The following is a 9,586-nucleotide window of genomic DNA, read 5'->3' on the forward strand; positions in this document are numbered from 1 at the left end:
ACTTATGCTACAAAGAACATTAATAAACTTTACTTTATTACATTATATTATGCGACAGAGGAACTCATGAGTACTAACTAGCATTACAATGGTAGAATTCATTCGAAAAGAGGTTTAATGCTAAGAAAACGATTAATTAATAAATAATTAATAATTAAAATAGTTTCCAAATTTTGAAGTTGAGAAGGGGAACTCTCTTGAGTTTGCAGTACAAAAACATATTTAGTATCTCATCATCAGCAACAAGTCATCATCAATTGTTGGATATGAGATCCTTATTCTATACAACTGCGATTTGAGCTCTTATTAAATTGGTGATGGTGGAATAGTGTGGGAAATGGTAAACTTTGGGAGCTTTCTTTATTTAAATTAAATTTTAATATTACAAACTTACCTTTGTATTTTTTCATAATTTAAAAAACACATTGGAAGTTGAAGCTCCTTAATATACTTTTCTTAGTGGCTAAGTTGGTTATGTTCAAGGGACGAATCGGGGAGTGATGTGTGCAAGGTTCTTCTGCAATTGACCATCATTGTGACCCGATAAAAGCACAGTAAATCTTATAAACATCCACAGTGAAAATGTTGTTTAACATTGTTAACTAATAAAAGGAAAATTTCAAAAAAAACAAAAAAAAAATCACCTACCTCAGCTTATTTTTATATGCTCCTAGTTTCCTCTCACTAAACTGGATATATAATGCCTAAGGACCCTCAACTACTCGCGAATATATGGTTGTTTGCCGATGAACCGGTTAGTATATTGACTTTCGATGAATAAAGTGTTCACCTCCTTTAGAAAGAAAACGAATGTGTGGTTTCCTCATCGTTGACCTGATCGGTAAATTCACATTGTGTGAACAAACCGTTCTTCGGTCGATCTAAAAAATGACATCTACTTTCCGTTTACATATACGAAACAAAAATTACATTTACACCTCCTTTAACATAAGTTTTTACAAAAGAAAAGCATATGAACCAACACTTTGAACCAGCCAACTTAAACAACATTATTTAATAATTAATTTTAAACTTTTAAAAAATCAAAATTTAAATAATTAGCATTGATTAAGTTTTGGATAATTAGGGTTAGAAAAAGTAACCTCTCTAGAGGTCTAAACACATTCTCAGTAATCACTCCCCTCCTTGTGCCGCCTCGCCACTACCAGATTGCGTCACGCACGTCGCCGCTAGAGGGAGCTCTCGCGTGAACGCCGTAGTCCCTCCACTCCACGATTCGCAGCAGCAAAAATGACCACCGCAGCTGCTTTCTCTGGCGTTGGCAGCAACGCTGCCGACCACCGCATCGACCTCTCCCTCGCGAGTCGCAGCAGCGCCGCCCGACCACTGCAGCCCCTCTTCCCCCGCGATTCGAAGCGACGCCGATCACCACAGCGCCCTTCCTCTCCTCTCATTTCCACCTTCTTAATCCTTTCTACTTTGTATTCAGTGAACCAATTCATATTCTTTTAGTTTTTCTTTTCTAATTTCCTTCTTTCTCCTGCAGTTTAATTTAAAATTCAATTGTTTTTTATTGTTAATTTTGATATTTTTTGTTCTGTTGTTGCTGATGAAGATTTAGGCATGCCATCATCTTTGGAAATTCTACACAGCAACACCATATAGTATCTAAAATTCCAAATCTTTTAATTACTAACTCCGACAATGATTTACTTGAAAGAAAATAAACAATACTGTTTAGTTTTAAAAATTATAGTACTTTGATTAGATGTATGATATCAGATCATCAAATTTTTGTAATAATTTTGTTGTCGTCTCTTCCTTCAATCAACGGATTGTAGGTCATTGATCTTACAAAAGTGTCACAAGATCTTGCTTACCTTGCCAGTGATGTAGATTTGGTCATCTTAGAAGGGATGGTAAGTTCTTCCTTGGATAATGTTGGAAACTTCTATTATATTGATCAATGCTAGATGCATTGTTGGGATTTAATACTTGAAATTAATTAAGTAAGATAACAAGGGAAGTAATATTTTGGTTAGAAGTTATATAGTGGTATCAGTCTTTCCTGATTTAAATTAATTATCAACTTACTATACAATGTAATAAGATAGTTCTTTGTTTAAAGAAAACTTTTGCATAGCAAATTCTTAAGCATTTGGATGATTATAATTAAAACATTGAAATCCTTATTTCTTTAAAATCTAATGTTAGCGGTGTATTAATTGAGTTATTTGTTCAGGCTATTTTTTTATATATTTTTGGATATTTTTTTTATATGTACATATGGATGAAAAATTATTAAGCTACTACTTCTAAGTTTTGTTTTTCTGCATATTATGATCTTGTTCTATTCCATTAAAAAAAAATTAAAGGTGTAAGAAAAGAAAAGAAAGAAAAACTTATGTGGCTTCTTATTCTTGTTATGGTTCATATACTCCTTAAATTCATTCGAATTTCCTCTATGAAATAAAATTATGAAGATTTACTTAATTTATATTTTGGCTATTTATATATTTACCTTTTTTTACTAGTTTCTGGTTGGTGTCTAGTTATCATTATATATTTTCCTTTATGAGAATCCAAAGAGTTAGAATTTGAGAGCACCATAGCTTTTTACTGGTTGAAGACATATGCAGAGCATAAGAATTATACTTTGCTCTTATATTGTGACATAAGCACTAAGACAAAACCAAGTTCCTAAAGATTTGTTCTAGTTGTTATGTGTTTTAATTTATGGGTTATTCTTGTTTTGGTGGATGTTTCATTTGTTTTCAGCTGGATATTTCTTTTTATTTTACATAGATTTTTCTGCTAATTCAATTATGTTCTCCATCTTATGCATTTTGATTGAGGTGCTTGTAGCTTGTATAAAAATTATTAAATAGTTTGTTAGTCTGTGATATATGTATCATGTATGGGATTCTAAACCTATGAAGATGTTTGAAAGAACAAATTTGGCAAATAATCAACTCATTCATTATCGATATGTCCCTGTAAAAAAATGGTTGATCTTGATTGGTATTGCTCCTGGTTCCCTGAGGTATGGTGCCTTGCATGTGTTATAGTAAGTAGGCAACTTGGTTAATTACATTCAAACTATGCTTATGTTTTTTAATTTAATAAGAGGAAGATCAACAAATTAAAGAAGCTGAGTTGTTAAGAAATCACAACGGCTCTATGTATTCTTCATTTTTACTTTTTGCAGAAGCAATGTATCACATAATCAGAAGATATGCTCAAGGATTCCAAGCTGCAGGATTACATTGAAAAATAGAAAGTCTACTTTAAGATGATTGATGAATTTGAACTGATAGACAAGGAATTTGAAGAAGTTGATGAACCGGATGAAGTGAAAAAGACGTGATCTAAGTGTAGCAAATAGAAAGTTGTTCTTTGTTTAGCTAGTTGTATAGTAATTATATAACAATTTTCTAAACAATGTAGCCTCACCCCTCTAACAAAATATAGGGTTCTTGTATTATTTTTTGTCATGATGAATTCCTGATTCTACAGTGTTGCAAATTGTATGAATAAGTTGAATAAATATTATGATTCCTTTCATTTCATTTTAGCATGATGATAAATTTATCGTTACTTATGTAGGATAAGCTTTTTTTATTTGTCATTCACATAGCTTCTGTTAAAGTAACATCCATTTAGTATGGAAAAAAAACATCCGGATGCTTGACAGAAATAATATCCACTTAGACCTTTGCAAAAATAATCAGGTATCTACACGGAGAAACATGCCGAGTAGGATTTTAAAAAAAAAAGGTCATGCAATTCTTAAACAACTACAGTCATCCACAATTGCAACACAAGAAAACTAGGAAAATATATAAAGAAACCTCCATTTAGTCTAAAGACGAAAGATGCTGCTCCTTAACAGAACAAAAAACTACATATATCTTGGCTTAAAAAATAAGGTACAAACACCAAGAAACCTGCTGAAGAATATTGGAGAACAGAAAAGACATTCACTTCCTAAAGAAAATAGGCATCCCTACTATTTAACACAGATAAACTCGGAAACATATATGTAGAAACACCCATTTAGTAAGGTAAAGGAACATCCTGATTCCTAGCAAAAGCAATATTAGTATTAACAAACTGGTATCTACACAAAGAAACCTGTCAAGTAGGTTAATTACATAAATAGACCATACAATGCTTAAAGAACTAGATACATCCACAACTGCAACATAAGAAAACTAGTAAAATATATAAATAAACTTCTATTTAGTCTAAAGATGAAAGATGCTCCTGATTAACAGAATAAAAATCCACTTATATCTTGGCAAAAAAAGAATGTACAAACACCAAGAAACCTGCTGAAGAATATTGGAAAACAGAAAATACATTCACTACCTAAAGAAATAGAGGCATCCTCTACTAATTAACACATATAAACTCGGAACATATATTCAGAAACATCCATTTAGAAGGATAAAGGAACATATATTCAAAAACATCCATTTAGTCAGGTAAAGGAACATCCTGCTGTATAATAGGAGCAACATCCACGTGGATGTTGCCAAAAACAAGCAGCTATCTGCACAAAAACACGTGATGGCCTAAAAAAGTATATACTTTAAATAGTATCACAAGTGTCTCAAACGGATACAAAATCATGATTTTTCTAGGTATCTTTCATCTTTTGTTGTCTTCCCCCCTTGCTTGGCTTTTTCATAGGTAACCCCACACCCTTCAGCATGGTCTTCGTGCTCGGTCCTGTGAAGGGGGTTCTCACTTCCTTAAGTTTGTTTCTAGGCTGGTTGCGGCATACAGGATGGTCGTCTAATGCTGAAAGTAAAGCAGCTTTCAATTCTTACCAATTGCAAACAGCAACATCAAAACTCTAACAATTGCAACTTCCTTTTCCCTAATTTCAGCAATATCCAAGTTCCAATTGCATCAACTCACCAAAATAAAGCAATTTAGAGAACAACATCCAGCAATTCATCAAAATTTAATCCTCCGTATAACACACCCTAATTGAAGATGTACATTTACAAAATCAATTAAGAACCATCCACATACACGCTAGAACGAACATATGTTTAATATGATCAGCAATATATAAACAGAAAATTTGTAGATAAAATGGCTCTGTTTCACCATGTGTAGATAACTGAACCCTTTGTGTTTTTCTATTTAAATTGCAAACCACGCATATCGATACAACACATTTTAGTATGTACATGTAGAGTAAACTAAGTAGTAATGAATTGCCTAATTTTGAACACCATCAAAGACACCAACACTTAAAATAAACAACATCCAACCTTTTTAATGGAAAACAAACGAAATTTTGTAGCAAAAAACAGTCCAATTTAAAAAACTGCACAATCGAATCTCCACACACATGTAACTTAGCAAAATCCAACTCCTAAAGATAAAGCAACTTCCAATATCTAACAATTGCAAATAGGAACTGGAAAACTCTAACAATTGCAACTTCCAATCCCTACTTTCAACAACGTCCAAGTTCCAACTGCATCAACTTACCAAAATTAAGAAATTTAGAGAACAACATCCAACAATTCATCAAAATTTAATCTACTGTAGAACACACCCTAATTGAACATGTACATTCACAAAATCAATTAAGAACCATCCACTTACCTGTTACAGCCGTTTGAGAATGCTTGTAGAACTGAAGCCGACGACTGAACTGAAGGAGACCTGTCCATGCCTCCAGCAAGCAGGGATGGCCTTCACGTGGCAGCGTTGAGTGTATCAGACAATGGACAACTGGTTGACGCAATGGTTGTTGTTGCATGCGCGGCGGAGACGCGACTGAAACCTCTGGAAGAGAGCCGCTGAGACAATTTACATTTACCATCACAATTGACGATGATAATGAGGATAGGAATTCCAATTCTTGACCCTTGCTAGGACTTTTCTTAGTTGTTAGTTTATCAAAAACTCAAAGATACTTTTCCACAACCAATAATAAGTACACTTTCCTGTAATTCCTTTGAGAGACGACCCGAGATTTAAATACTTCGGTTATTTTTATTGGTTTGCATTGTGACGAACATATTAAACATTGATTGAGGTTTAATTGTTAGTTTAGATCTATACTTGCAATGTGATTTATTGAGAAATTCTTTATCGACATTTTTCCTCTGTCAAGTTTTTGGCACCATTGCCGGAGAATTGCAAATGTGTGCCTTATTATTGGTTATTGTGAATATTGTGAATATGTTTGCTTTTTATTTCTTTGTTAGTTGTTGTTAGTTTTAGGAGTTTAATTTTATTATTTCTTGTTAGTTTTTGTTTTTATTTTCTCTTGTTACTATGAATTCTCACCCCTTTGGCTATGAGTTTGGTTACAATAGTGTTGTAGGAAATGGAAGCTTCAATGAGAATATGCATCAATGATGGAACAATCAAAGGTGGAAGTAGCCTCAAGCTTATGGACAACCTTCATGGCAACAACCTCCTCCAATATACTATGAGCAAGAGTCATTCCAATATGCATGCCAATCCAATGGTTATGGTGGATCTCCTTGCGAATATCAACAACCTCCACCATACGCCTATGAGCCCTATCCTCAATATAGCCCTCAACCACCATACTCACAAGTCCCATACCACTAAACACCTCCATATGATCCTAACCCTTATCCACCTTACCAACCACTATATAAACCAAACTTAGAACACCACAATTTCAACATCAATACTCCCAAGAACCACCACCTCAATATACACAACCTCCATGTCCTTACCAAGATGAACCACCTTCCTATTATGAGCTCTTTCTCCCACCCAATGAACACTCCTATCCACCCCAAGCCCCAATAGATGATTCTCTCACTGCACTACTTCAAGGCCAAGGAGAGATGCAAAGGACGACACTAAAACTCATGGCTACCTTGACCGAGGTAGTAAATAATTTAGCCTCCATACGCTTCAACACTCAGAGTACCCCCATAATCTAATGGGGAGTGTAGCATGAAGGAGATTAGAAACTCTGGTGGAAAGTGAGTAATGTGACTTTGTATTGGAACAATTAGAGGAAGCCATAATTGTTGAAGAGGAAGAAGTGGTTGAAGACTTAGGAGATGTTGAGAGTCCATGGGAACCTCAAGTCATAGAGCCTTCTTCCAAGAAGTTTGAATTTGATGTTGAGGAGGGTGTACAACCTCCAAAGCATATCATGGTTGAAGACTTTGAGGAGGTTGATCAAGAGATGGATTCAATAATTGATGAATTTCTATCTACAATTGAATCCTCCCCCATTGGACATGAAATAGAGGCCAAAGAAGAAGATACACAACCTCTCATACCCTTGGTACGCAATGAAGAAGAAATTGAATTGGAAGAAAGCTACCAAGAGGAAGAGGTTGAGGTTGAAGAAGCTTGCCAAGAGGTGGAAGTAATCAAGGAAGAGCACAAGGGAGTGGAACTTGCAAGATCATTAAAAACACCTCTGCCCAAGCCATTACCATCTAACATAACATTTTAGTGGGTAAAATTCTTATTCTTAAACTTTACTTTCCCACTTGAACATGGTTTGCTTGAGACGGATGGTCAACTTAGGGCTCTTTGTGGCTTTAAGAGCAAAAGGAGATGGTTAATAGTTGGAGTTGCCATGCAAGGTTCAATATGGTTGCATGCTCAAAGTTGAAGTGCAAAGATTGGTATAGAGCTAGATTGAATGGGTCTAGGAAGTTGTTTGGATACCTTAGTGAGAATTCGGATTGCTTACCACCCGGATGGAATAATGATGATCAACTTGAAGACGGGTGTAGAAACAAGATTTGGGATCCCGGCATACAAGAGGATCAACTTTGGAAGCTCAAAGCTTGTGAAGAAATTCATCAAGGCTTGGTGAATTTATTTAGAAATGTTAGAGCTTATTGGAAGTCCAAGCATTAGTGGAAGTTTCAAGATGAGTTCAAGCACAAGCCACCATGACAAGGTGCTCACTAAATGTCCAACTTAAGGACTTTAACTAAAAGTGCTAGGTGGGAGACACCCCACCATGGTAAATTCTTTTCATTTTCCCTTTTGTTTATGTTGGTAATGAATTGAATTTTCATTTTCAGTTAGGATTATTTAGTCTAAGTTGTGGTTTAGCTTGTTTAATAATGTTTAGCATTACTTTAATAGCTTGTTAGTTTATTATTAAAAAAAAAGGGAACATCCCACGCGTGCACGTGGACGACACGTACGCATCGCTGGGATGCTGTTGCTGCCTCGTATAAAAAATAGAGACTTGCGCGGAAACGATGTGGGTGGGGTGCTAGGTGCACAATGCAACCCACGCGTGCGCCTCGTTGACGCGTACCGTCACTTCATTTTTCGGCCACCCACGCGTGAGCGTGACCGATGCGCGTCGTCTCTTCATGCTGCCTCTGGTACAAAAACCAGAGAGTTGTGATGGCACTCTGTAGGTTTCATGCGTCCATCACGAATGGTTATCACACGTACCTGTGACCGACGCATACGCGTCACCTTCTGCTTTTTACTTCCCACGCGTACACGTGGACGATGCGTACGCGTCACTCCCTTCTACTACACACCACGCGTACGCGTGGTTGACGCATCCGTGTCGCATCCCTGTCTCTTCTTTCTTTATTTCTTTCCTCTTCTTCTTCTTTCTTTCTTCCTTTCTTCTCCTTCTCTTCTTCCGTTCTTCTTTCTTCTCTCCTTTTTCTTTCTTTCTACCTTTCTTCTTCTTCATTCCTTTCACTTCTCATCTTTATTCTCTTTCATTCTCTTTTGTTTATTGCATTTACAAACCTTCATTTATTGCATTTTAAATTTGCTACTTGTTCTTATTTTCTTTTCTAAGTTCGCTATCTTTCCATTGGTGTTGAATTCTCTTACATAACTGTTGAATATTTCTTGCATTATTTTGGTACTTCGTGACTTGTTTTGTATTATTGGGTGATGATATTTATAGGTCAATGCTTATCTTTTGTGACACTTGCATTATTTGTGCATTGATATGAACTCATATTGTCTTTCATGACCCACTCTTTCTTGTTTGAACTTGATACTCAACATGCTCTTCATGGCATTTACTTATGCTTTGACTTTACTCTTGCATCAAGTGTTTGTTGATATGCCATTCGCTTATATTTCTTTCTCACTTACATGTTGTAGCTACCATGTAGTTCAGAAATCTACTCTTATTTAGCATTAGCCCCACCTATATTTTATTTGCTATGATATCTTTATTTTTGGGTTTAATTACTTGTTGGTCCCTATAGTTTCGTAAAATTTTTAATTAGATCCCTATATTTTTTTTCTTTTTAATTGGGTCCCTGTACCAAATTTTTTTTTCAATTAAGTCCCTCTTAGTAGTAATTGGCTTAACTTTATAGGGACCCAACTAAAAAAAAAGAGAATTGGTACAGGGACCTAAATAAAAGGAAAAAAAAAGTGTAGGGACCCAATTAAAAAAATTTTTGGGGCAAGGACTCAATTAAAAGAAAAAAAAAGTATAGGGACCTAATTGAAAATTTTGCGAAACTATAGGGACCAGCAGAGTAATTAAACCTTATTTTTGGGCTTAATCTTCCGTCTTTCCTCCCCTTTCAGGCCAGCCACCAAGAAGGAAAAGGAAAAGCTTCTAATTGGGGCGAACAACAAGTCCCTCCGC

General features: G+C 35.4%; 2 long non-coding RNA genes and 1 pseudogene across 2 annotated transcripts; 2 read left to right on the forward strand and 1 right to left on the reverse strand.

Annotated features, from left to right (window-relative positions):
• The window catches only part of LOC107640987, a 4,302-nt pseudogene extending 4,225 nt beyond the window's left edge, over window positions 1–77 (forward strand).
• Window positions 1,022–3,530, forward strand: LOC110272297. Its single transcript, XR_002363480.1, has 2 exons — window positions 1,022–1,880; window positions 3,170–3,530. It is a non-coding gene; the product is annotated as an uncharacterized LOC110272297 (long non-coding RNA).
• Window positions 4,677–5,684, reverse strand: LOC110272298. Its single transcript, XR_002363481.1, has 2 exons — window positions 5,590–5,684; window positions 4,677–4,846 (listed from the first exon to the last, which is right to left on the reverse strand). It is a non-coding gene; the product is annotated as an uncharacterized LOC110272298 (long non-coding RNA).

This window comes from Arachis ipaensis, chromosome B05 (assembly GCF_000816755.2).
Source record: "Arachis ipaensis cultivar K30076 chromosome B05, Araip1.1, whole genome shotgun sequence".
NCBI classification, from domain to species: Eukaryota; Viridiplantae; Streptophyta; class Magnoliopsida; order Fabales; family Fabaceae; genus Arachis; species Arachis ipaensis.